The sequence below is a fragment of the Ranitomeya variabilis genome, chromosome 2 (genome assembly GCF_051348905.1).
Source record: "Ranitomeya variabilis isolate aRanVar5 chromosome 2, aRanVar5.hap1, whole genome shotgun sequence".
In the NCBI taxonomy this organism is placed as follows: Eukaryota; Metazoa; Chordata; class Amphibia; order Anura; family Dendrobatidae; genus Ranitomeya; species Ranitomeya variabilis.
The window spans coordinates 19086074-19113272 of record NC_135233.1 but is presented as its reverse complement, the minus strand read 5'-3'; the positions used below and the strand labels follow the sequence as shown (position 1 = coordinate 19113272).

The following is a 27199-nucleotide window of genomic DNA, read 5'->3' as shown; positions in this document are numbered from 1 at the left end:
GTATCACACGTGGAACGCACGGTGCTTAGTATCGACGCAACGAAAAATCCTCCCAGTGGACGATGTGTTTAGGACCATACTCGGTGACCTGGTGAAGGTGCGCTCTCTGGAGTATGGGCGACTGGGCGCACGGAGGGCCGCGCTCCTCTGGAGGGGCTTTTTTTTTAGTGTGCCCTAGTCTGGTCATCTCCTTTCCTGGTGGTGGGCTGCTGCTGACACTGTAGATTTTTGTTTTGTTTGATCATTATACAGTGATGTAGGGCTGCAGGCGCCGAACTTGGGCTTCGTGTTTTGTAATTATTGTGGTGTGTGCTGCTGTATATAATGTATATATTGTATATGGGGATATAGATTTGGGTGTAGGTGTTAGGTTGGGTGGTGGGAAAAGGGGGGAGGTGGGATTATCTTGTGGGACTATGGGACACTGGGTTGTTTGGGGGAAAAACTGGCACTGCCTGATCTGGCCTATGGACGTTGGACATGGACTGAGGCATGAGACGCAGGACCAGCTCTCAGGTCAGTGCGGGGGGTTGGGAATGGAGGATAGCTTGTAGTATTGTATATATTTGTTTAATTTGTAGTTATTTTATTTAAAACTTTAAAAAAAAAAAAAAAAAAGTTCCTGTATATAGTCTTTGTTTTCCATTGTTTATTTTATTTGTTATTATTATTTTGTTTGGTGACCGGACCAGAAGGTCAAAGTAGTTATTCTGTATATACTGTATAATATGTGTGGGAGGAGAGAATGAGCGGCTGGACCAGTGTTCAGTATACGGATTATTTTCTGGCTAATATTTTTGTTATGTTTTCTGCTATTATTGTTGTTATGTTTTTCATTTTTATAATAAAAGATCTACAGGATGTAACTCAGGATCAGTAATGTAATGTATGTACACAGTGACTGCACCAGCAGAATAGTGAGTGCAGCTCTGGGGTACAATACAGGATTTAATTCAGGATCATTACAGGATCAGTAATGTAATGTATGTTCAAGTGACTCCACCAGCAGAATAGTGAGTGCAGCTCTGGAGTATAATACAGGATGTAACTCAGGATCAGTAATGTAATGTATGTACACAGTGACTGCACCAGCAGAATAGTGAGAGCAGCTCTGGGGTATAATACAGGAGGTAACTCAGGATCAGTAATGTAATGTATGTACACAGTGACTGCACCAGCAGAATAGTGAGTGCAGCTCCGGAGTATAATATGGATTGTAACTCAGGATCAGTACAGGATAAGTACTGTATATACAAAGTGATTCCACCAGCTGAATAGTAAATGGAGCTCTGAAGTAAACTATACCATATAATTCATTATTAGTACAAGATAAGTGTAGGGTCGGCATCCCTGCACAATTGCTCCCTTCCACGGCAGGGATGCTGACTCAGTCACCACCGCGACATATGTCCTGCACCTCCTCCTTGTTCCTCGGCTGCCTGGGGTCTGCGCACTGCTCACAGATGCCCGGGCACTGTGCTTAGAGCGCCCGTACGCTGCCAGTCTTTTAAAAGTACAGCACACCATCCTAAAGTGTCCCCAGGCAATGACTGGCAGACACATTATTTAAGGCACCTGCACCTGTTTGGAGGTGCCTGAGCAATGATTATGTCAACAGTCTGCGCGCTTGATAATTCTCAGGTCTCCTGTACCTACTGTTAAGTTCACCTGTCCTGTACTTGTCTGCCTATACTTGCCATATTGTCCTGCATTCCATCCGTGCCCACCAACACTAGCCTGCCTGCATATCAGCTGTGCCTACCAACACCTGCCAGCATATCAGCCTTGCCCACCAGCACCTGCCTGCATTTCAGCCGTGTCTGCCAACACCTGTCTGTCTGTACGTCAACCGTGCCCGCCAGCACCTACCTGCCTGCCTGCATATCAGTTGTGCCTACCTGTACCTGCCAAATCTGCCTGCACCTGTTGTTACATCTTCCTGACCCTTTGTCAGCTGCCATGCTGGTGTCTATCCAGAGCCAAGTCTAACCCACACCATCAGGGGCTCTAGCAAAGAGTCAGGTGTTCGGTTAGTCACTCCAGGGTCTCCAAGGCACAGTAGTTCCTCCCCCCAGTCCATTTCAGTTTGTTCATGACATGGAATCTGTTGGCTCTTAATCATCTTCCATCTCTGACCTGTACCAGGAAGTTTCCCTCCAGAAAGTCCAGCAGGACAAGATCTTCTATTATCTGTGCACAGTTACCATCCGCCTGGACACAATGACATCTGTAACTGCATCCGCTCTGCCCCAAGCTGTGGCAACCTCGGCCGTATCTCTGCAGCCGGGCTGTTATGTTCCTGTTTCCAGACCTCGTCTGTCATCTCTACCACGATATGACAATTAACCTGCTCTATGTTGAGGGTTCATCAACCAATGCACGCTGCATTTTTAACTCTTGGCACACTGTTTCACTTCAGATTGGACCAAAGTTGCTTTCATCATGTCCCATCTCACCAGCGAAGCTCTGGCATGACTCTATCCTCTTTGGGAGTGAGGAGATCTTGTCTCCAACCTCAATACCTACTTAGAAGCCTTCTGCAATGTCTTTGATGAGCCTGGCAGTGTTTCCTCTGCAGCATTTTCCCTTCTCAAGTTACACCAGGGTAACCTGAGAAGTGGGTCAGTATGCTGTCCATTTCCAGACACTGTCCACTAAACTTGCCTTGAATAATGAGGCGCTGGTGGCCGCCTTCTGGGTCTTTCTGGAAGAATTAAGGACGAGTTGGCTGGCCATGATATTCCCACCTTGTTTGATGACCTGTTGTCCTTGGCTACCCGTATCGACATCAGGTTTAAAGAGCACTCCAAGGCAGGGAAGATCTGTGCACTTAGCTCCTAGCTTTCAGGCTATGTGCACACTTTGCGGATTCCACTGCGGATTTTTCCGCAGCGGAATTCCAAAATCCGCAGTGAAAACCCGTTGCGGTTTTTACTGCGGATTTATCACGGTTTTTACTGCGGTTTCTTCTGCGGATTTTCATCTGCACTTTCCTATTGGAGCAGGTGAAAATCCGCAGAAAAGAAGTGACATGCTGCGGAATGTAATCCGCTGCGTTTCCACATGTTTTTTTCCGCAGCATGTGCACAGCGTTTTTTGTTTCCCATAGATTTACATTGTACTGTAAACTCATGGGAAACTGCTGCGGATCCGCAGCGGTCAAATCCGCTGCGGATCCGCAGCAAAATCCGCAAAGTGTGCACATTGCCTCAAAGGCCGATCATGCTGCCGACCTCAGTTTTGAAACTCTCCTCTGAATCAACGCAGATAGCACGGGTGAAGCTGTCCAAGCTTGGTCAGGAGGGCCGTCCTGCCGAGGGGAGGTGTTTCTATTGTGGCATTCCCGATCATTTAATCTTTTCCTGTCCTGAAAAACTGGGAAATTCCAAAGCCTAAGGTCTGTTGGAGAGGCTACCCTCGGTGAGTAATACTCCTCTCCTCTCTTGACTATGTCAGTATCTTTCCTGCGGCAACATGCATTTCAATAAATTGGTCGATCTGGACTCTGGTTCTGTAGGAAATTTCATACCACAGGCTGTTGTGGAGCAGTATCAGATCCACATCCAATGTCTGGAGAATCTTTTGGTGGTATCGTTCATGGATGAGAGACCTCTATCCGAGACCGTCCTCTTAGTTTCCGAGCCAGTGGAACTTCCGATAGGAATGCTGCACTTAAAGAAGATTCCTCATGTGCTATCAGGTTTGTCTCATCCTCTGCTCCTAGGTCTTCCATAGCTGTGAAAAAACGAGCCTGTCTTGGATTGGAGATCTGGTGAAGTACTATGTTGGGATCAAGCATGTCACGAGAGATGTCTAGTTGCCATCCGCCCTGCTCGACCTCCGGCTACTCAATCTAATTTACCTTGCTTGCCTCCTGCTTATTGGACATACACTGTTAAAAAGTAGGCGGAAATGCTAACATTAGACTGTCCTATAGACCTCCTTCCTGACACTTCTACTCCACGAGGCCATTATTACCCCCTATCCAATGCTGAGACCCAAGCCATGTCCGAGTATATCAAAGAGAATCTAGCCAGAGGATTTATCCTTAAGTCATTCTCCCCAGCTGGAGCAGGATTTGTTTTTGTATAGAGAAAAGACGTCTAAAGGCCCCGTCTCACTAAGCGATTTACCAACGATCACGACCAGCGATACGACCTGGCCGTGATCGTTGGTAAGTCGCTGTGTGGTCGCTGGGGAGCTGTCACACAGACCGCTCTCTCCAGCGACCAACGATCAGGGGAACGACTTCGGCATCGTTGAAACTGTCTTCAACGATGCCGAAGTCCCCCTGCAGCACCCGGGTAACCAGGGTAAACATCGGGTTACTAAGCGCAGGGCCGCGCTTAGTAACCCGATGTTTACCCTGGTTACCAAAAAAAACAAACAGTACATACTCGCCTTTCGGTGTCCAGGTCCCTTGCCGTCTGCTTCCTGCTCTGACTGAGATCCGGCCGTACAGTGAGAGCAGAGCGCAGCGGTGACGTCACCGCTGCGCTCTCACTTCTCAGTGTACGGCCGGCAGTCAGTGAGAGCAGGAAGCAGACGGCAAGGGACCTGGACACCGAAAGGCGAGTATGTACTGTTTGTTTTTCTTTACATTTACGCTGGTAACCAGGGTAAACATCGGGTTACTAAGCGCGGCCCTGCGCTTAGTAACCCGATGTTTACCCTGGTTACCAGTGAAGACATCGCTGGATCGGTGTCACACACACCGATTCAGCGATGTCAGCGGGGCCTCAACGACCAAAAAAAGGTCCAGGCCATTCCGACACGACCAGCGATCTCGCAGCAGGGGCCTGATCGCTGGTACGTGTCACACATAGCGAGATCGCTATGGAGGTCGCTGTTGCGTCACAAAACTAGTGACTCAGCAGCGATCTCGCTAGCGATCTCGCTATGTGAGACGGGGCCTTTACTTTGACCCTGTATTGATTATGGGGTCTCAATCAGATAGCCTGCATATCAGCCGTGCTAGCCAGCACCTGCCTGCATATCAGCCATGCCCACCAGCACCTGCCTGCATATCAGCTGTGACTACCAATACCTGCCTGCATCCCTTTGGTGGTCAGCTGTTGTGCGCCCAAAGTCCATCCTGGAGTAGCACCTGAAGGGTCCATCTGGAGCCAAGTCTAACCCCACCATCACCCCACCATCAGGGGCTCTAGCAAAGAGTCATATGTTTGCCTAGTCACACCCCTCCAGGCTCCCCTCGATCCATGGCTCAGTGGTTCCACCACTCAGCCTGTGATGGTGTGATATGCTATGTGGGTATCATTTTTGTGTAAATTTCTATTTTACTGATTATCACAGTTTTACTGTATCTTGTAGGATGAGTTGTTATTTGCCATCTTATATTCTCCCCACAGTTCTGTATTGTTATCTCTCCACAGGGTCAGTGAATAATGTTGTTTGCTAATGTGCTAATGACATGTTGACCTAGCTTGTTGAAGCAATGAGACCTTCCCCCTCCTGACCTGTGAATGAGGAGGGAGACTTAAAATATCAGGGAGGTGAGACACAGAGATCAGTCTTGTGTGGAATGAGGTGAACACAGAATGTCAGAGAGAAAGAAGGGAATATGGACTGTTATCCTCTGTGCTGGATTGTTGGACTTTTATTCTGTAAACTGAACTGCATTCGTGTTCTGGAATATTTAATCTTTTGTGTGATGGATCGTATATATGGACCTTTCGTGTTTTGCCTAAATAAAGGTCTTGGAATTGTTCACTATTCTCTTGCTCACCCCCTGACGAAGATAAACATTCGAAACGCGCGTCGGGCGCACGTAGGTCCAGGTATTGATCTCCCCCAGGTATATACTAAATATATTTTATATTCATTTTATATTGCTGTGCTGTCTTATATGAGCAATTGGTTACCCATTGTTTGGCCTGGATTTAGGCATACACTTGTGGGCACCTTATTTCATTGGATTTTTCCTTGGCTATTATGCACTTTAAATTGCACTACTTTGCACAGCGTTAAAAAAGTGAATTTATTTCTATTTCTATTTTTGCACAAAATTTTAGCATCACGTCTTTTTGATATTATTATCACTTTTTATTGGTACCTCTGCACTTTATGATGTGCACAGCGCAAAATGATATAGCACACTGGGGGCTATTTTATTGAGTATTTTTTCTCCCTGACCTCGTTAGTAAGGTATATATACCTTTTAATGTATTTTATATAAAAACATTTTATCATTGTACGTATCTGTTGCCAATCTTATAAATAAAGGCCTATTTTTTATTATTCCCGTATTCATTGGTTTTTTCTGGTGATCTCCTATCCAAGGTGGTTTGGTATTCATATTAGTAAATCATGTAATGATTCCTGTCTAATATTGGAACATGCCAGAATTACAATCCCGATAATTGCAGCTTCACCCATGCATACAAAATACAAGATATTCCAAGAAGCATGAAGAATATACTGAGCGCGTCTCATAAAACACCTTCATCAAGGAGGCACAGCTGTATCACCTTTATTTTTAGTCTGATCTGGAATCCTCTGCCAGCAGAGTCCCCTCTGATGTATCTGTGTCATCTTTAAGACTTTAATATAGCGAGAACGACAGCTACAATGTAATTAGTACAGAGGTTTTATGAATACCGGAGAAGGACCCCGTGACAACTGGTGGTAAGCAGCGGGATCAACAGAGCGTAACCTAATGGAGAACCACACACAGAGTGAGTACAGAAATTGGACTGTATCCAGTTTACAGGAGAGAGCCAGAAACCTGGGCCTGAACTACCAGGGACTGACTAAAGAGGCCTTAATCGATCTACTGGTGGGTGCTAGCCAGACTACCTACTCCCATATGTCTGAAGGACGAGCACTGGAGATGAGGTCCCCCACCACAAAAAGCCAGTGGGTGGTGTAGTACGAAGAAGAGATGGCGGTTCTGGGCCCAGGCATCTCTCAGGAGTACAATGTAATGTGGAATGTAAACCCAACGATCCGGGAGCCTGTACGGATCACCCGGACAGAGTTTAAGCCATTTGATGAGGCTTCCGGAGATGTGGAGGGGTTCTTCAAGGACTTTGAGCAGCAGTGTGCTGTGATGGAGGTGCCCCACTCTGGCTGGATATGTTTGTTAGTGGGACTCCTGAACGGTAGACTGATGGAGGCTTACCGAACCATTGACTCCCAGCGGAACCGGGATTATAACATTGTAAAGCAGACTATCCTGGATTACCATGCTATCACCCCAGACTCATATAGGGCCAAGTTCCGAGACCTCCCTGCACTACGGGGGGATCGTTTAGGATGTATGACCATAAGATGTCCCAGGCATGTCGGAGATGCCTGGAAGCAGAAAATGCCTTTACTGTGGAAGATGTTATACAGGCGTTCCTTATAGAACAATTTCTTGCCAAGTGCCCCGCAGAGGTATGGGAATGGGTCCGGGAGCGCACGCCGTGCACCGTGGATAGAGCTGCAGCCCTGGCCGATGAAGCCCTTACTATCCGACCGCAATGGAGGAGGCTTCTGGACAATGAACCACGGCCTTCGCCTGTGCCCTGTCCCCCTCCGATTATATCTGCCCCTCCACCCAGTCGCAGGCCGATGACAATCACAGCTCACAATCCTGGGCCCCAACAGTTCCGACCACGACCTTGGGGTATCACAGAGAGGAGATGTTATGGGTGTGGGCAACCTGGACATTTGCAGTTTGGCTGTCCCTCAAGGATTCGGAGGGAGCCCCATGCAGCCCCACCTCGTCCAGTGCATCTTGTGCACTCCATCCTGCCTGATGAAGAGGAACCACCACCCCCACCAGAGTGGACCACCGACCACGGCACCATAGATACCCCTCCTGGAGTATACGGACTCCGGCCTTTGTCCATCAGAAATACACAGCAACAGCATTGCCACCTGCAGGATGTCTTAATTGATGGATACAAAGTGTCAGGATTTAGAGACACAGGGGCATTCCTGACTATCGCTGACCCCCATGTGGTTCGACCCTAGGCAATTTACCAGGGCCCGGGAATTCCCATTGTCCTGGCGGGGGGTGTCCGCAAATATATACAGCTTTGGTACGTTTGGATTTCAGTTTTGGAGAAAAACTGTGTTGGATTGGCGTTATGGGAGGACTTCCTGCAGATATCCTCCTTGGAAATGACATTGGGGAGTTGCAAAGTCATTTTGTGGGAGCAGAAGGTCCGTGGGCCTCTCACTCTTCTGAAAGAACAATCGGAGGGAGATATCGCAGATACCATAACACCCATCATTCCCTACGTTCTAGAGTTCAGAGACTGTCTCGCCCAGATAGCTACCTTGGCTAATGAACATCAGCGAACGGCCCAGTCCAGTCAAAAAGCCTGGTATGACCATTAGTGTTGAGCGATACCGTCCGATACTTGAAAGTATCGGTATCGGAAAGTATCGGCCGATACCGGCAAAGTATCGGATCTAATCCGATACCGATACCGATACCCGATACCAATACAAGTCAATGGGACACCAAGTATCGGACGGTATCCTGTATGGTTCCCAGGGTCTGAAGGAGAGGAAACTCTCCTTCAGGCCCTGGGATCCATATCAATGTGTAAAAGTAAGAATTAAAATAAAAAATAGGGATATACTCACCCTCCGACGCAGCCTGGACTTTACCGCCGTAACCGGGAGCCGTTGTACCTAAGAATGCGCGCTTGAAGGGCCTTAGATGAGGTCATGGCGCTCTGATTGGTCCGTAGCGGTCGCGTGACCGCTACGCGACCAATCACAAAGCCGTGACATCACCTAAGGTCTTTCAAGCGCTTGAAATACCTTAGAAGACGTCCGCAGCTTCTGATTGGTCGCGTAGCGGTCGCGTGACCGCTACGCGACCAATCACAAAGCAGTGACGTCACCTAAGGTCTTTCAAGCGCTTGAAAGACCTTAGGTGACGTCACTGCTTTGTGATTGGTCCGTAGAGGTCACACGACCGCTACGGACCAATCAGAGCTCCGTGACGTCATCTAAGGCCCTTCAAGCGCGAATTTTTAGGTACAACGGCTCCCGGTTACGGCGGTAAAGTCCAGGCTGCGTCGGAGAGGTGAGTATATCCCTATTTTTTATTTTAATTCTTTCTTTTACACATTCATATTAATCCCGATACCGATTCCCGATACCACAAAAGTATCGGATCTCGGTATCGGAATTCCGATACCCGCAAGTATCGGCCGATACCCGATACTTGCGGTATCGGAATGCTCAATACTAATGACCATAAAGCCAGGACCTGGGAGTTTATGGACAAGTGCACATGATTATTGCCACCCCCGCCACTGTACAAAGAACTATAAACAGTGGAGCAAAGTGGACTAAAGTGAGCAGGCCAGTGGTCTGTGTAGACCTAATGGCGTGCTCACTTATTATGAGGGGGGAGAGGCTGTGATGGTGTGATATGCTATGTGGGTATCATTTTTGTGTATATTTCTATTTTACTGATTATCACGGTGTTAAGGTACCTTGACACTGAGCAACTTTTCAACGAGAATGACAGCGATCCGTGACGTTGCAGCGTCCTGGATAGCGATCTCGTTGTGTTTGACACGCAGCAGCGATCTGGATCCCGCTGTGATATCGCTGGTCAGAGCTAGAAGTCCAGAACTTTATTTCGTCGCTGATCACCCGCTGTCATCGCTGGATCGGTGTGTGTAACGCCGTTCCAGCGATGTGTTCACTTGTAACCAGGGTAAACATCGGGTTACTAAGCGCAGGGCCGCGCTTAGTAACCCGATATTTACCCTGGTTACTATTGTAAAAGTTAAAAAAAAAACACTACATACTCACATTCTGATGTCTGTCACGTCCCCCGGCGTCCACAGGGTTAAAACTGCTTTTGGCAGGAGCGCTTGCTAATGCTGCGCTGCTGCCGAGAGCTTCCTGCAATGACTGTGTCAGCGCCGGCCGTAAAGCAGAGCACAGCGGTGACGTCACCACTGTTACTGTCGGCGAGCCACTGACACATCCAGTGCAGGGAAGCTCTCGGCAGCAGCGCAGCATTAGCAAACGCTCCTGCCGACAGCAGTTTTAACCCTGTGGACGCCGGCGGGGGACGTGACAGACATCAGAATGTGAGTATGTAGTGTGTGTTTTTTTTTACTTTTACAATGGTAACCAGGGTAAATATCGGGTTACTAAGCGCGGCCCTGCACTTAGTAACCCGATGTTTACCCTGGTTACCCGGGTGCTGCAGAGGGACTTCGGCATCGTTGAAGACAGTTTCAACGATGCCGAAGTCCTTCCCCTGATCGTTGGTCGCTCCCCAGCGACCATACATCGACTAACCAACGATCACGGCCAGGTCGTATCGCTGGTCGTGATCGTTGGTAAGTCGTTTAGTGTAACGGTACCTGTACTGTATCTTGTAGGATGAGTTGTTATTTGCCATCTGATATTCTCCCCACAGTTCTGTATTGTTATCTCTCCACAGGGTCAGTGAATAATGTTGTTTGCTAATATGCTAATGACATGTTGACCTAGCTCATTGAAACAATGAGACCTTCCCCCTCCTGGCCTGTGAATGAGGAGGGAGACTTAGGGTACTGTCACACTCTGCAACTTTCCAACGATACGACCTGGCCGTGATCGTTGGAAAGTCGTTGTGTGGTCGCTGGAGAGCTGTCACACAGACCGCTCTCCAGCGACCAACAATGCCGAAGTCCCCGGGTAACCAGGGTAAACATCGGGTTACTAAGTGCAGGGCCGCGCTTAGTAACCCGATGTTTACCCTGGTTACCAGCGTAAAAGTAAAAAACAAACAAACCGTACATACTCACATTCCGGTGTCCTTCAGGTCCCTTGCCGTCTGCTTCCCGCTCTGACTGAGTGCCGCCGTAAAGTGAAAGCAGATCACAGCGGTGACGTCACCGCTGTGCTCTGCTAACTTTCCGGCCGGCAGTCAGTCAGAGCGGGAAGCAGACGGCAAGGGACCTGAAGGACACTGGAATGTGAGTATGTACGTTTTTTTTTTTTTGTACTTTTACGCTGGTAACCACGGTAAACATCGGGTTACTAAGCGCGGCCCTGCGCTTAGTAACCCGATGTTTACCCTGGTTACAAGCGAATGCATCGCTGGATCGCTGTCACACACAACGATCCAGCGATGACAGCGGGAGATCCAGCGACGAAAGAAAGTTCCAAACGATCTGCTACGACGTACGATTCTCAGCGGGGTCCCTGATTGCTGCTGTGTGTCAGACACAGCGATATCGTATGGATATCCCTGGAACGTCACAGATCGTACCGTCGTAGCGATCAAAGTGCCACTGTGTGACAGTACCCTTAAAATATCAGGGAGGTGAGACACAGAGATCAGTCTTGTGTGGAATGAGGTGAACACAGAATGTCAGAGAGAAAGAAGGGAATATGGACTGTTATCCTCTGTGCTGGATTGTTGGATTTTTATTCTGTAAACTGAACTGCATTCGTGTTCTGGAATATTTAATCCTTTGTGTGATGGATCGTATATATGGACCTTTCGTGTTTTGCCTAAATAAAGGTCTCGGGATTGTTCACTATTCTCTTGCTCTGTTGATTGTGTGATACCGGAGAAGGAACCCGTGACACAGCCCGTTACAATAAGTCATTTGTTTTTCAGAATAACTCAGTTCCATGAACTGTAACATGTTGTCGCAGGGTATTATACTTGTGAGTTCTTCCTGTTGGAGTTCTACCGTGTAAGTAACATCCTGCTGTTTATAACATATTTTTGCACTTTGCAGATCACAATGTGATTACATATTGTCATTAATAAATCATGTAATGATTCCTGTCTAATATTGGAACATGCCAGAATTACAATCCCGATAATTGCAGCTTCACCCATGCATACAAAATACAAGATATTCCAAGAAGCATGAAGAATATACTGAGCGCGTCTCATAAAACGCCTTCATCAAGGAGGCACAGCTGTATCGCCTTTATTTTGAGTCTGATCTGGAATCCTCTGCCAGCAGAGTCCCCTCTGATGTATCTGTGTCGTCTTTAAGACTTTAATATAGCGAGAACGACAGCTACAATGTAATTAGTACAGAGGTTTTATGAATGAAGTGGGGAACGAGACATCCCTTAAATTCTGCTAATTGTACGACAGAGGAGATAAAAAAGAAGAAGTGTAATCGGTAGAACATTTTAACTACCATGGTGTCAGCCTCAGAAGTGCAAGGAGATGGCGGATAATGAGCCAGCTGCCTACGTGCAACATCGGAGATCAATATATCAAAGGCCAACACATGGGCCCCTCACTCCGCACCTGGACAGGTTTGTATTCATGGGTGATGTACGTGGCAATTAGCCATTCATCAAAGCCGAGTATCCTGGAGAACAATGCTGAGCCATAAACTGAAGAACCCTCTCATGTGACAGGTAAAAATGGGCCAAACCAAGTGCAATACAAGAAGTCTATTACATGTTTGATGTAATTTAAATGAGGACCCACTAGGGGTTCAGAGCAATAGATGAGTATGGCATGGCACCCACAGAAATGTATGGAGGACCATGTAATGCAAGATTTCTGTAGAACTGGAAATGCTCTCTTTAAAGATCTGTCAATCTGCTTCAGGATGGTTTAGGGGGTCCACAATTGGCTCCACATGATATATACTCTGCTAGGGTAGATAGCCAGGAGATATGTGTTAATGTATCTGTCAGAGATTCACGAACAAGAAAAGGCAGAAGTTTAGGTTGGGTGTCTCCAGTGTCCTACAGCCATTCAATCCCAGGGCACTTAATTTCCAGTCTGGTACTAGACACCTTACATTGTTTCTTGAGTCTGTACACAACCAGAAAATCGTGGTAAGATGTCAGCCCAGAAAGGCTTCTTCGGACAGACTTGGCTCCAGTCACTCCATCTACCAGATCCCATTGGAATCTTGGCCTTCAACCTTTATCCCCCTATACATGGATGTGGACTTAAAATGGGGCCCTCTGGGTTGTATCCACAGAGGGGCTGATGGCTGGATGAGCGAGCCTTGGGAACAGTAGCCTAACACAACTGGATCAATAACTGGAGAAAATCAAAGACAGAATGAGGAGACAATATAGTCTTAGGTCTAGCCAGGGTGATCAGACAGTTTAGTCTGATGGGCCAATGTTATTAGAGTGGATTATAGGGGCAGATTTAGTTAGGGTACGAGATTAGGATACATAACATGAAAAACACAAGTGTCCAGGTGGCAATCCAGACACAATATCTTGCAATTCTCAGAGGTATGCTAGGAGTTTAAATAGGGCGTGATTCAGCCCCATCGGCCACAGCAGCGAGATGATAACATTACTGGAAGGCACTGTGGAATATTTCACTATATAAAAAAATGGAAGCTTTGAACTTGTAGGGAACAAATTCATTGGAAGACAGGGACTAGGATACTAAAACACTAGACACAGGCACTGATTCACTAGCCCCTTGAGCAATAGTCACTGGGGTCAATAAAATACTGCAAACAAGGCTTTGGGACATTAAAACACTAGTTCTCACACGCCGGTAACAATAAAATTCTGATCACCAGAAATTATGATACTAAATGACTGAGACTCTAAACATTGGACACCCCAAGACCTCCTGGGAAATCACTTTGAAGTTACCTGGTTACCCGGGGACCTCGGCATCGTTGGTCGCTGGAGAGCGGTCTGTGTGACAGCTCCCCAGCGATCAAACAGCGACGCTGCAGCGATCGGCATCGCTGTCGCTATCGCTGCAGCGTCGCTTAATGTGACGGTACCTTAAGACTGCATTGAAAAGATCTTATCTATGGCCAAATCCACTAAATAGGGCAGTAAAGACAATAAATGTACCAGTGACTAAATCCTTAAAGTCACTGAACACCAGAGACAAAAAAAATCTTAAAGGGGCTGTCCACTACCTGAACAAACCCTTTTTAAATGAAGTAGTGCCCCCTCTAATATAAAAAAAATATATACAGTATATGCTTACCTTCACCTGTGCCGCTGTGCTCTTACTTCCCTCTGACCAGTGTTGGAAGAAGAAGTGTGAGCAGTGGACAACCCCTCTAACTATTGGTCATCATCATAGATTGCAGACGTTGGGCACTGGAAGCTAAACACAACAGTCCCTAACTACTGACCACCAGATGCTTGGATCCTACAGCACTAGTAAGACTGAATATACTATATCATGGAGTAACAGGGACTAGGACCGTAAAACAGTGGACAAAGCAACCACAGCCCTCAGCTTTTGGAGTATTAAACCATTGGACACAGATAACTAGAATCTTTGAAAAGCGTGTAGTCTCATGGCCATGCACCTGTTTGTGTAGTGTCACATACTCTGATCATGTAATCATCCCCTCTCCCCATCCCTATTTTATATTCCTTTTATCTCCCTGACTTTTCTCTTCCATCCTTATCTTTGCAGGGATCATGTTTCACATGCTGGGCAGCAGATACTTCAGATTCAGTAAGAAGCTGAATGCAAAGCAAACGGTAAATAATTGCATCACTACCTTACAAGTAATGGGGAACACAGGCAATTGTAAATAGAGACAATGTCTGGAAAGGGAGACGCTGAAGTCCTTCACCTTGGTGATCCCATTTATGGCAAATCCATGGCTGCATAAAAACAAGTATATAGCTGTCCGAAGATAATGAATGTAAAAAAGAATTACTTCTAAGTTATAGAAAGCGTCCAAACACATACAGTAGGTCAACAGAAATGGGGGATACTTGACCATTGGACACCAGTGACCATAGTCCTTAACTACAGGTCACTGGGAGGTATAGGAGATAGTGTTTACATTTCTAGCAGTTCAATGAGAACCTTTCACAGAACATTTCCTGTTAGTACAGCTCTGGAAGAGGAAACGGGCAGCAGCATCACAGAGTCGGAGCAGTGGGAAGTGTGAGGAGCATCAGGGGAGCAGCTGTGGTCCGAGGACGGGTAACTCTCACTCACAGTTTGGACCTTATGGGCATTTCATTTTGGCCACCTCTTTGGGCATCTACTTTTCCCTCCCTACGATGCTGCCTTTTAACAATTGGACAGCATCATAGAGTTGAAAGTAGACGCCCAGTGATCTGATAGATAGATAGATAGATAAATAGATGACACTCCCATCTGAATAAGAGAATAAACATATTGGGTGCCAGTCATTCCAGTGCCCTGTAGCTGCACAACGGAGTGGAGAAAAAAAACAAGAAAAAAAATGTTTTTAGCTCCTTTCCTGCTACTATGTGCAGTTTATAAAGTCAAAATTTGTAAAGGTCATCTTTATCGGCTTAGTCCCAACGTTAACTGTTATATGTAAATTGTGTAAAACACCGTGTCTGCGAATTGAGATACTGATTTGGCTTTTATCCTAAGTCATATTGCACGACTCGTTAAAGGGTTGATTGTGACTTGTAGGATCGCTACTTCCAATAGGTGGCGCTATAGAGTTAAGTCCTCTTTTTTTCAGCAGAGGCAATTTGCATAGGTCTTTAGAGAGGAAGAGGACTTTAATCCTATAGCGCCACCTGTTGGAAGCAGCGATCCTACAACCGAAATGGTGACCGGTCTGCAAATAATGTCCTATGAAGAATGGTTAGAGGATCTGAGAATGTTTAGCTTGCAAAAGAGAAGACTTAGAGAAGACTTAATAACCATCTACAAATATCTCAAGGGCTGTAACATTGTAGAGGGATCATTATTCTCATTTGAACATGGAAACACGAGAAGCAATGGGATGAAACTGAAAAGGAGAAGATACAGGATTAGATATTAGAAAAAAACTTTTAGACAGTGAGGGTGATCAATGAGTGGAACAGGCGGCCACGAGAGGTGGTGAGTTCTCTTTCAATAGAAGTGTTTAAACAGATGCTGGACAGACATCTGTCTGGGATGGTTTAGTGACTCCTGCATTGAGAAGGAGGTTGGACACGATGACCCAGGAAGTCCCTTGCAACTCTACCATTCTAGGATTCTATGATGATTCACAAACGACCCTTTAACGAGCCTTGCAATATGACCTGGGATAAAAGCCAACGATAACTGTTGTCAGCTATCCAGCAGATAGATCTTTGGGACTCCCATATATTCCAAAAACAGGGCACTGAAATGCCATATTGCTGCCATAACATTCATGCTATGTAGGACTTCTGGAGATAGCCAAGTGCAGCACTCAGCTTTTTGCGGCATTCCCATGGGCCATTTCAGGACCCTGTACTCAGTATCTGTGTGGTCCCAAAGGTTAGACTCTCACTGATCTAATATCTTTTGGATAGGTGAAAGGTGCAGACCTACTACTGGTGCAACCTGAAGGTCCATAAGGTAAGGGGGTCAATACTACTTCTAAAGCAGTAGGAATTCTGCATTATTATGAGCTGTTGTACTGCAAAGGGGCCAACTATTGTTCTTCCACGTAGGGACCTCTCCTGACTGTGTCCGCTCCTGAAGAGATAGCCTTTAATGTTGGGAATGTCCCTTCAATTCCCTGAGGAACAGCGGTCAATAATTCACTGCCCACTTGGAAGTGATCTAGAACCACTGCTGATCTAGAACGCTTTGATTTAAAAGCTGGAAGTATTGGACGAGCCTTATTACATTTGTGATATTTGATGGCCCTAAGGATGACTGTTCCTGTCTTTTGTCACCATCGTCCATCGGACTCCTAGTTGCTTATACTTTCCTTGAGGCAGCGGAGGAGACTTTCTGTAACGCTCCAGCCAGGAGTCGTCAGGCAGGACGGGCATTGAAGCCGGAGAACGCTACGTTTGTAGTTCTGCTTCCTACACCGAGTTCAGATGTAACTATTCTCTGCTAGATTACAGCAGCAAAGGATTATGTAAATTTGGCATATAGAGAGGAGCAGCCTTTTTCGGAGATAGACATGGCAGTCAGGCATGAATCAAAGGCCGTGAGAGGATAAAACTCTACATGGATCCAGGGGAAAGACGCGTCTGTTGAAAAAAGACAAACCGAATTGCAAATTTCCTCTGAAACGTTGAGCAGTTTGAGGCAGCCCAGCAAATTCAGTATTTATCTAGGCTCCAGGTATGAGCAGATGAGCTGACAAGTCTACAAAGTATCCGTCACACTTTGACTCATTGGTTTCCCCACAAAGGACGAGGCCGTAGATTAGAATGGTTGCTTTGGGTACAGTAGCCGAAAATGAAAAAAAAAAAAAAGATCTTACTTCCTTTAAAATCTATTCTGGTGAAGTGAATGGGTTTTCTCTTGAGAGCTCAGGTGTTTGAAGCAGATAGTGAGATTAACAAAGAGCCACTGCATGTCAAAGTGATGTAAAGCTCCTGAACATGTCTCATGTAACATTGTCGAAAATCCTCTCTTGTTCTCGCGCCATTCTCCCTCTCTCTCTTTACTCAGGCGGCGCAAAAAGAGGATTTTACTTTTTAAGAATAGTATATGGTATAAGTTGGTATTCCCTATCCTGTATTATCCTTGCTCGTCTCCAACGTCATATGCGGTGGAATAATCCCGGCAGTCAATTTATATAATTAAAAGCAATTAAACTGTAATTGCAGATATTATATAATTAATGTAAATTTTACTGCGGAGATCAGCGGTTAATGCCGCTACGCTTTATTCCATAATTACAACATAAAGCGAGAAGAAAAGTTTAAAGGTAGAACAAACGATAATGTAGATTTGGGTTTACAATAAAGTCTGGATGATATACAGTATTAATAGGCTTCATTGATCACTTGATCACAGCAGGTCTGGCTCCCTGTTGGCTGCTCCGTCCACTGGAAATAGCCCCCCGCTCTGTCATCTAGAAGAGGACCTCTTCATAATGTCCATCTGTACTTTCAGCTATCTCAATGTAAGACCTTGAAATTGTCACAATAAATCAAGAGGAAATCTGACCAAAAATTGAATCTGGCCAGGAATTTTGATTGGCATCAAATGTATTTGATGTGACTCAGATGTCCAGTATGTGTACAATTATGTTCTGGGGTCTCTTCAAACTCGAGTGTAATAGATGTACAGTGAGAAATAAACGTAAAACTCACCCGGTTGTCACTTGCACTGAGCAGCTCTGGTCCTATCATTTTCTTTGGTTCAATTAATGCATTGGGCCATCTTCAGTGTGGTCCAGCACACTGCATTTTTAGCTTCTACTGGCATCCAGCATCTTGTTCATCTCCTGCACTGACTAGGCCATGACACTATGATGTCGCATGCAGTGTGTTGTGATGTCACAGCCTAGTCAACAAATATGCCAAGTGCTGGAAAGCACTGAATATGGCCCAGTAAATACCACACTGGTGGCTGGGCTAAAAAACAGAAGTGCCGTCTTTACCAGGTGCTGAAGATGGCCCAGTGAAGACAATGTAGCGCCCCCACTGTCGCAGGGCCGAGGGGTACCCGGTACCGGGCCTCTGAGTCTCTGTTCTGGGGTTGTCACGGTGGCTAGACCCGGGCCGTGACCCTGCCGAGGGGCGCCCAATGATAGGTGTGAGGGAATGGTGATGATGTTGTGGTGGTGCGGTGCAGGTTGCAGCAATAACGAGGACACCAGGTTGCAGTCTCTTTACCTCTTTACTGAAGGCTTCGAGTTAGCCAATCCAGAACACTGTTAACCGGGCTGACTGAGACCGGCCGGTCCAAAGGCACATTAGGAGTTCCCCTTGACAGGTGAGAATCAGCGTCTACCTGCTAGCGCCTATGTGTTGTAGTCCTTCCCTGCTGAGCACCCCGGGATAGTCCTCACAACTTATTCTGTCTGTCTCTGATGTTCATTCTCTCCGTCCCCCAGATGATATGGCTGGGACGCACCCGTATGACGGGGTAGGCCTGGAGTTCTTCCGGGACCCTAGTGTCGCCCCTCTCCCACAGCTGCCTCCGTTGTCTGCTTAGGTGTTTAAGTGAGACAGCCAACCTATAATTGGCTGTCCTGCCGTGGTTTGAAGTATTGCTTAACCTCTTCATGACCCAGCCTATTTTGGCCTTAATGACCTGGCCGTTTTTTGCAATTCTGACCAGTGTCCTTTTATGAGGTAATAACTCAGGAACGCTTCAACGGATCCTAGCGATTCTGAGAATGTTTTTTCGTGACATATTGGGCTTCATGTTAGTGGTAAATTTAGGTCGATAATTTTTGAGTTTATTTGTGAAAAAAACGGAAATTTGGCGAAAATTTTGAAAATTTCGCAATTTTCACATTTTGAATTTTTATTCTGTTAAACCAGAGAGTTATGTGACACACAATAGTTAATAAATAACGTTTCCCACATGTCTACTTTACATCAGCACAATTTTGGAAACAATTTTTTTTTTTGCTAGGAAGTTATAAGGGTTAAAATTTGACCAGTGATTTCTCATTTTTACAACAAAATTTACAAAACCATTTTTTTTAGGGACCATCTCACATTTGAAGTCATTTTGAGGGTTCTATATGGCTGAAAATACCCCAAAGTGACACCATTCTAAAAACTGCACCCCTCAAGGTGCTCAAAACCACATTCAAGAAGTTTATTAACCCTTCAGGTGTTTCACAGCAGCAGAAGCAACATGGAAGTAAAAAATGAACATATAACTTTTTAGTCACAAAAATGATCTTTTAGCAACAATTTTTTTATTTTCCCAAGGGTAAAAGGAGAAACTGGACCACGGACGTTGTTGTCCAATTTGTCCTGAGTACGCTGATACCTCATATGTGGGGGTAAACCACTGTTTGGGCGCACGGCAGGGCTCGGAAGGGAAGGAGCGCCATTTGACTTTTTGAATGAAAAATTGGCTCCAATCTTTAGCGGACACCATGTCGCGTTTGGAGAGCCCCCGTGTGCCTAAACATTGGAGCTCCCCCACAAGTGACACCATTTTGGAAACTAGACCTCCCAAGGAACTTATCTAGAAGCATAGTGAGCACTTTAAACCCCCAGGTGCTTCACAAATTGATCCGTAAAAATGAAAAAGTACTTTTTTTTCACAAAAAAATTATTTTAGCCTCAATTTTTTCATTTTCACATGGGCAACAGGATAAAATGGATCCTAAATTTTGTTGGGCAATTTCTCCTGAGTACACCAATACCTCACATGTGGGGGTAAACCACTGTTTGGGCACACGGCAGGGCTCGGAAGGGAAGGAGCGCCATTTGAATTTTTGAATGGAAAATTATCTCCATCGTTAGCGGACACCATGTCGCGTTTGGAAAGCCCCTGTGTGCCTAAACATTGGAGCTCCTCCACAAGTGACCCCATTTTGGAAACTAGACCCCCCAAGGAACTCATCTAGAGGCATACTGAGCACTTTAAACCCCCAGGTGCTTCACAAATTGATCCGCAAAAATGAAAAAGTACTTTTTTTTCACACAAAATTTCTTTTAGCCTCAATTCTTTCATTTTCACATGGGCAACAGGATAAAATGGATCCTAAAATTTGTTGGGCAATTTCTCCTGAGTATGCCGATACCTCATATGTGGGGGTAAACCACTGTTTGGGTGCACGGCAAGGCTCGGAAGGGGAGGCGTGCCATTTGACTTTTTGAATGGAAAATTAGCTCCAATCGTTAGCGGACACCATGTCGCGTTTGGAGAGCCCCTGTGTGCCTAAACATTGGAGCTCCCGCACAAGTGACCCCATTTTGGAAACTAGACCTCCCAAGGAACTAATCTAGATGTGTGGTGAGCACTTTGAACCCCCAAGTGCTTCACAGAAGTTTATAACGCAGAGCCATGAAAATAAAAAATAATTTTTCTTTTCTCAAAAATGATTTTTTAGCCCACAATTTTTTATTTTCCCAAGGGTAACAGGAGAAATTGGACCCCAAAAGTTGTTGTCCAGTTTCTCCTGAGTACGCTGATACCCCATATGTGGGGGTAAACCACTGTTTTGGCACACGTCGGGGTTCGGAAGGGAAGTAGTGACGTTTTGAAATGCAGACTTTGATGGAATGCTCTGCGGGCATCAGGTTGCGTTTGCAGAGGCCCTGATGTGCCTAAACAGTAGGAACTCCCCACAAGTGACTCCATTTTGGAAACTAGACCCCCTAAGGAACTTATCTAGATGTGTGGTGAGCACGTTCAACCCCCAAGTGCTTCACAGAAGTTTACAACGCAGAGCCGTGAAAATAAAAAATCATTTTTCTTTCCTCAAAAAAGATGTTTTAGCAAGCAATTTTTTATTTTCACAAGGGTAACAGGAGAATTTGGACCCCAATATTTGTTGCCCAGTTTGTTGTGAGTACGCTGATACCCCATATGTGGGGGTAAACCACTGTTTGGGCACACGTCAGGGCTCGGAAGGGAAGTAGTGACATTTGAAATGCAGACTTTGATGGAATGGTCTGCGGGCGTCACATTGCATTTGCAGAGCCCCTGATGTGCCTAAACAGTAGAAACACCCCACAAGTGACCCCATTTTGGAAACTAGACCGCCGAAGGAACTTATCTAGATGTGTGGTGAGCACTTTCAACCCCCAATTGCTTCACAGAAGTTTATAACGCAGAGCCGTGAAAATAAAAAATAATTGTTCTTTCCTCAAAAATTATGTTTTAGCAAGTAATTTTTTATTTTTGCAAGGGTAACAGGAGAAATTGGACTCCAACAGTTGTTGCCCAGTTTGTCCTGAGTACGCTGGTACCCCAAATGTGGGGGTAAACCACTGTTTGGGCGCACGTCGGGGCTTGGAAGGGTGGGAGCACCATTTGACTTTTTGAACGCAAGATTGGCTGGAATCAATGGTGGCGCCATGTTGCGTTTGGAGACCCCTGATGTGCCTAAACAGTGGAAACCCCTCAATTCTAACTTCAACACTAACCCCAACACACCCCTAATCCTAATCCCAACTGTAGCCATAACCCTAATCACAACCCTAACCCCAACACACCCCTAACCACAACCCTAACCGCAACACACCCGTAACCCTAATTCCAACCCTAACCCTAATCCTAACCCTAATCCCAACCGTAACCCTAATCCCAACCCTAACCACAACTGTAACCCCAACACACCCCTAACCCTATCCGTAACCCTAACCACAAGCCTAATCTTAACCCTATTTCAAACCCTAGCCCTAATTCCAACCCTAACTCTAATTCCAACCCTAACCCTAAGGCTATGTGCCCACGTTGCGGATTCGTGTGAGATTTTTCCGCACGATTTTTGAAAAATCTGCAGGTAAAAGGCACTGCGTTTTACCTGCGGATTTACAGCAGATTTCCAGTGTTTTTTTGTGCGGATTTCACCTGCGGATTCCTATTGAGGAACAGGTGTAAAACGCTGCGGAATCCGCACAAAGAATTGACATGCTGCGGAAAATACAACGCAGCGTTTCTGCACGGAATTTTCCGCACCATGGGCACAGCGGATTTGGTTTTCCATAGGTGTACATGGTACTGTAAACCTGATGGAAAACTGCTTCGAATTCGCAGCGGCCGATCCGCTGCGGATCCGCGGCCAATCCGCTGCGGATCCGCGGCCGATCCGCTGCGGATCCGCGGCCGATCCGCTGCGGATCCGCGGCCGATCCGCTGCGGATCCGCGACCGATCCGCTGCGGATCCGCGGCCGATCCGCTGCGGATCCGCTGCGGATCCGTGGCCGATCCTGATCCAAATCCGCACTGTGTGCACATGCCATAACCCTACCCCTAACCCTAACCCTACCCGTAACCCTAACCCTACCCCTAACCCTAACCCTACCCCTAGTTCTAACCCTAGTTCTAACCCTAACCCTAGTGGAAAAAGAAAAAAAAATATTTTCTTTATTTTATTATTGTCCCTACCTATGGGGGTGATAAAGGGGGGGTGTTTATTATTTTTTTATTTTGATCGCTGCGATAGAACCTACCACAGCGATCAAAATGTACTTGTAATGAATCTGCCGGCTGGCAGATTCGGCGGGCGCACTGTGCATGCGCCCTCCATTTTCCAAGATGGCGGCGCCCATGGAGAAGACGGCCGGACACCGGGAGGGACATCGAAGCTAGGTAAGTATGGGGGGGTGGGATCAGAACATGGGGGGGGGGGGTCGGAGGACCGGGGGAGCGGACAAGAGGACCGGGGGAGCAGACAGGAGGGAGGAGGGGAGCGGACAGGAGATCGGGGCAGAAAGGACGACTGAGTGGGCGATCGGTGGGGTGGGGGGCAGATCGGGGTCTCCAGCCATGGCAGATGCTATTGCAGCATCGGCCATGGCTGGATTGTAATATTTCACCATTTTCATAGGTGAAATATTACAAATCGCTCTGATTGGCTGTTTCACTTTCAACAGCCAATCAGAGCGATCGTAGCCACGGGGGGGTGAAGCCACCCCCCCCTGGGCTGAAGTACCACTCCCCCTGTCTCTGCAGATCGGGTGAAAATGGAGTTAACCCTTTCACCCGATCTGCAGGGATGCGATCTTTCCATGACGCCACATAGGCGTCATGGGTCGGATTGGCACGGGTTTTCATGACGCCTACGTGGCGTCAAAGGTCGGGAAGGGGTTAAAGTCTCTTACTTTCTCGGCGTTCCGGCCACCGACTGTTTGCGCCTCAGAAGGATGTTGCCTCGATCTTTCAGCACGACTCCTTCTGGTACTATTGTCTCCTTACTGTATTCCCTTTGCTCACTTGTTGCGTTGTTCTCTTAGGAGTCTGCCAGGATCCCATCCCTGACAGGTTCTCTCTCTCGCACTTCCCAGTTACTTCTCTCTGTCTTGTTGTCCAACCCCCCAGTTTTACCAGAGTGTGAGGAGTGGCCTACTAAATAGAACCACTCCCCCTGGTGGCCGGAGTGTGAAGTGTAGTGTGAGTGTTACCTGATCAGGTGAACTCCTTTAGTGCAATCAGATGCAACATCACTCCCCTTAGCGGCAGAGCGACGTTACTGCAACGACCAGGACTCTGGGGCGCTGCACTCCCCCCCGGTTAAATCCAGTACTCCCGGACTGGGAAAATAAGAACAACAATACATGTTAACAGAAAACACACAAAATTTTGAAACATCATAAACAATTAAACATAATAGTGCTTCCCTTTATGGGAGGTGAGGACTCTTGAACGTTGCAAAGGTTAGGTCATGCACAGTTTATGACTCTCAGTTCAGTGGTTGAAACTGCGGGGACCCCGGGTAAACAAAGGGGTCCCCTTTTAGAAGTTTTTAGAGCAATTCACTGTCCATTACTCTATTGTCCATTTTAAAACCTGTAACAAAAGATATGCACACAAACATTTTTCAACTAAATAGCAGCCCTCATTAATACCTCCAAGTTTTGTAGCGGAGGGGAGTTTGATTCTGAGTGCTGCGCGTAGACCTTCGCAGCGCAGGGGTTGCTACTGGCCTAACAGGGCCCACTATGCTTGCTACTGCTGGTGTAGTGCACTGCCTTCTAGCTACACTTCTAGTGAGTCTGGGTAGCACTGGCAGGCTAGAGCTCTCAGGGCTGCTGCTTCCAACAGTGGGTACGGCAGGCTCGCCGATAGCAGAGGGAGGATTTGCCATTTCAACGGTCGGCACAGCATCTTCAGGTAGGGCTTGTTGATGCTGCGGGACCAGATGATCTGGTGCCACCATTGCTTCTGGTGGGTCCGGCTGGGGAAACGTAAGAACAGGTACCACGATGGCCTGATTTATCTGAGTCCAGGACTGGGGAAAGTCACCAAGGACAGTGTGGATCATCTTCTCCTTTTCTACAGGTGGGGAGGTTCCTGGATCCATTTCCTTCGCTCTCAGCTTATCAGGGCAGGCTTTAAGGTGGTCCCTGGATATCACCGTCGAGATCTCCCCTCTGTCCTTGCTGATGAGACAGACCTTCGTGTTGTCGAAATCGGATGGCAGGATGGTATATGGTTCCGCTTCCCATTGGTCATCGAGCTTGTGTAGTCTCCTCTTTCGTTTGAGTACTTGCTCACCAGGTGACAGGGGAATCGCAGGAGCGTGCTGGTTGTAGTCCCTTTCTTGTTTCTGCCGAGCCTGGCCGAGACTTCTTTCCACGCACTCCTGTACTTTGCGGTACCTTCCTTCGCTGCCTTTCTGCATCCCAATCTGCATCCGACGAGGTATCTTCGGGGACTAGGACCCCCATGTCCAGATCAACGGGTAACTGGCTAGAACTTCCTCGCATCAGGTACGCTGGAGTGCAGCTGGTAGAATTTGCTGGGATGTGATTGTATATATCCACCAAGTCAGGCAACTTTGTCGGCCACAGGTTCCGTTCCTCTACGGGCAAGGTCTTCAATAAGTCGATCACCACTTGGTTCATCTTTTCGCACATCCCATTGGTTTGAGGATGGTACGGTGTGGTTCTGATCTTCTTACACCTGTACAGTTGGCAGAACTCTTGGAACACTTCTGCTTCGAATGCTGGTCCCTGATCGGTCAGTACCTTCTCCGGGTAGCCATGGGGCCTACAAAAGTACTGCTGGAAGGCCTTGGCGGCAGTCCTGGCCGTTAGATCCTTGACAGGCACAACCACCAAAAATCTGGAGTAGTGATCTACAATAGTAAGAGCATAAATATAGCCTGACCGGCTAGGTGTCAGCTTCACATGATCCAGCGCGACCAGTTCGAGCGGCCGCCTGGTGATGATAGGCTGCAAGGGAGCCCGCTCGCTGCCACGGTCCCTCCTGCGTAGGCTACATGGACCGCACTCTCGACACCACTTCTCAATGGCTCTCTTCATGCCAATCCAATAGAACCTCCCTCGGAGTAGCCTCTCTAGCTTCCTCCATCCGAAGTGTCCAGCTCCATCGTGGTAGGCTCCCAGAACGATGGGCGCATCTCGCCTTGGCACCACTATCTGCCACACCAATTCATCAGTACGTGGGTCGATGCTCCTCCGGCACAGCTTGCCGTCATGGATAAACAGTTTGCTTCTCCCCTTCCACAGCTGTTGGGTCTCCAGTAGATCATCCAGGCCGGGATGCAACCCTGCCTGCGTCAAGAACTCTTTCACCCGACGGACCGCGGGGTCACCATCCTGAGTTTCCGCCCATCCGTGATGGGGCAGGGGATTCAGCGTGGCATCCGGTTGGTTCTTGTGCCTGTTCCTCACATGATGGGAGTTCTGAGTGGCTTTGGGGCGATGGAATGCAGGCAGCTTCACCTCTTCAAGTGCCTCCGGGTCTTCCCCTGTTTCTGGCAAATTGGGCATTCGAGACAAGGCATCGGCATTTGCATTCTTGCGTCCTGTCCGGTACTTGATGGTGAAGTCGTAGTTGGACAGCCGGGCCATCCACCGCTGTTCCAAGGCCCCGAGTTTGGCGGTATCCAGATGCGTTAGCAGATTGTTATCCGTGAAGACGGTGAATTTCGCTGAGGCCAGGTAGTGTTTGAACCTCTCTGTCACTGCCCAGACGATGGCAAGGAATTCCAGCTTAAAGGAGCTGTAGTTGTCAGGGTTCCTTTCTGTGGGACGAAGTTTCCTGCTGGCGTAAGCGATTACCCTCTCCTTGCCCTTCTGGACCTGGGACAGCACGGCTCCCAAGCCTACATTGCTGGCATCCGTGTACAGCACAAACGGTTGGTCGTATTCAGGGTAGGCCAGTACCTCTTCTCCCGTCAGTGCCGACTTCAAGCAAGTGAAGGATCCTTCCAGCCCCTCGTTCCAATCAAATGGGGTGTTCTTCCCCTTGGTCTTCTTTGATTGGCCCACCAACAGGTCTTGCAAGGGCGCTGCCTTCTTGGTGAAGTCCTTAATGAACCTCCGGTAGTAGCCTACCAGCCCGAGGAACTGCCGGACTTCGCGGAGGTTGCTGGGCTTCGGCCAGTCCTGGATCACCGTGACCTTGTCGGGGTCTGGGGCCACTCCTTCAGCACTCACCACATGGCCCAGGTACTGCACTTTGGGTTTCAGCAGATGACATTTGGACGGTTTCACCTTTAAGCCAAAGTTGGACAGGGCTTCAAACACCTCAGCCAGGTGTTTCAGATGGTCTTCGTAGGTCTTAGAGAAGACAATGACATCATCCAAATACAGCAGTACGGTCTCAAAGTTCTTGTGCCCCAGACAGCACTCCATCATTCTCTGGAACGTCCCCAGGGCATTGCACAATCCGAAGGGCATGTAGTTGAACTCGCAGAGGCCCATCGGTGTCGTGAAGGCCGTCTTCTCTTTGTCCGCCTCTGCCACGGGAACCTGCCAATACCCACTGGTGAGATCTAAGGTAGAGAAATAGTTAGCAGACTGTAGGGCAGCCAGAGACTCCTCTATCCTGGGCAGTGGGTATGCGTCCTTATGTGTAATGCGATTCAACTGCCTGTAATCAACGCACATCCTCATTGTGCCATCTTTCTTTTTAACAAGGACTAACGGAGCTGC

General features: G+C 47.3%; 1 long non-coding RNA gene across 1 annotated transcript in view; it reads right to left on the bottom strand.

The window, feature by feature from the left end:
* Positions 1-18096, bottom strand: part of LOC143809028 (uncharacterized) — a 51174-nt gene extending 33078 nt beyond the window's left edge. The window contains exon 1 of the long non-coding RNA XR_013222032.1: positions 17968-18096. This is a non-coding gene — a long non-coding RNA (uncharacterized LOC143809028). The remainder of the gene's footprint in view (positions 1-17967) is intronic.
* Between the last annotated feature and the right edge of the window lie 9103 nt (positions 18097-27199).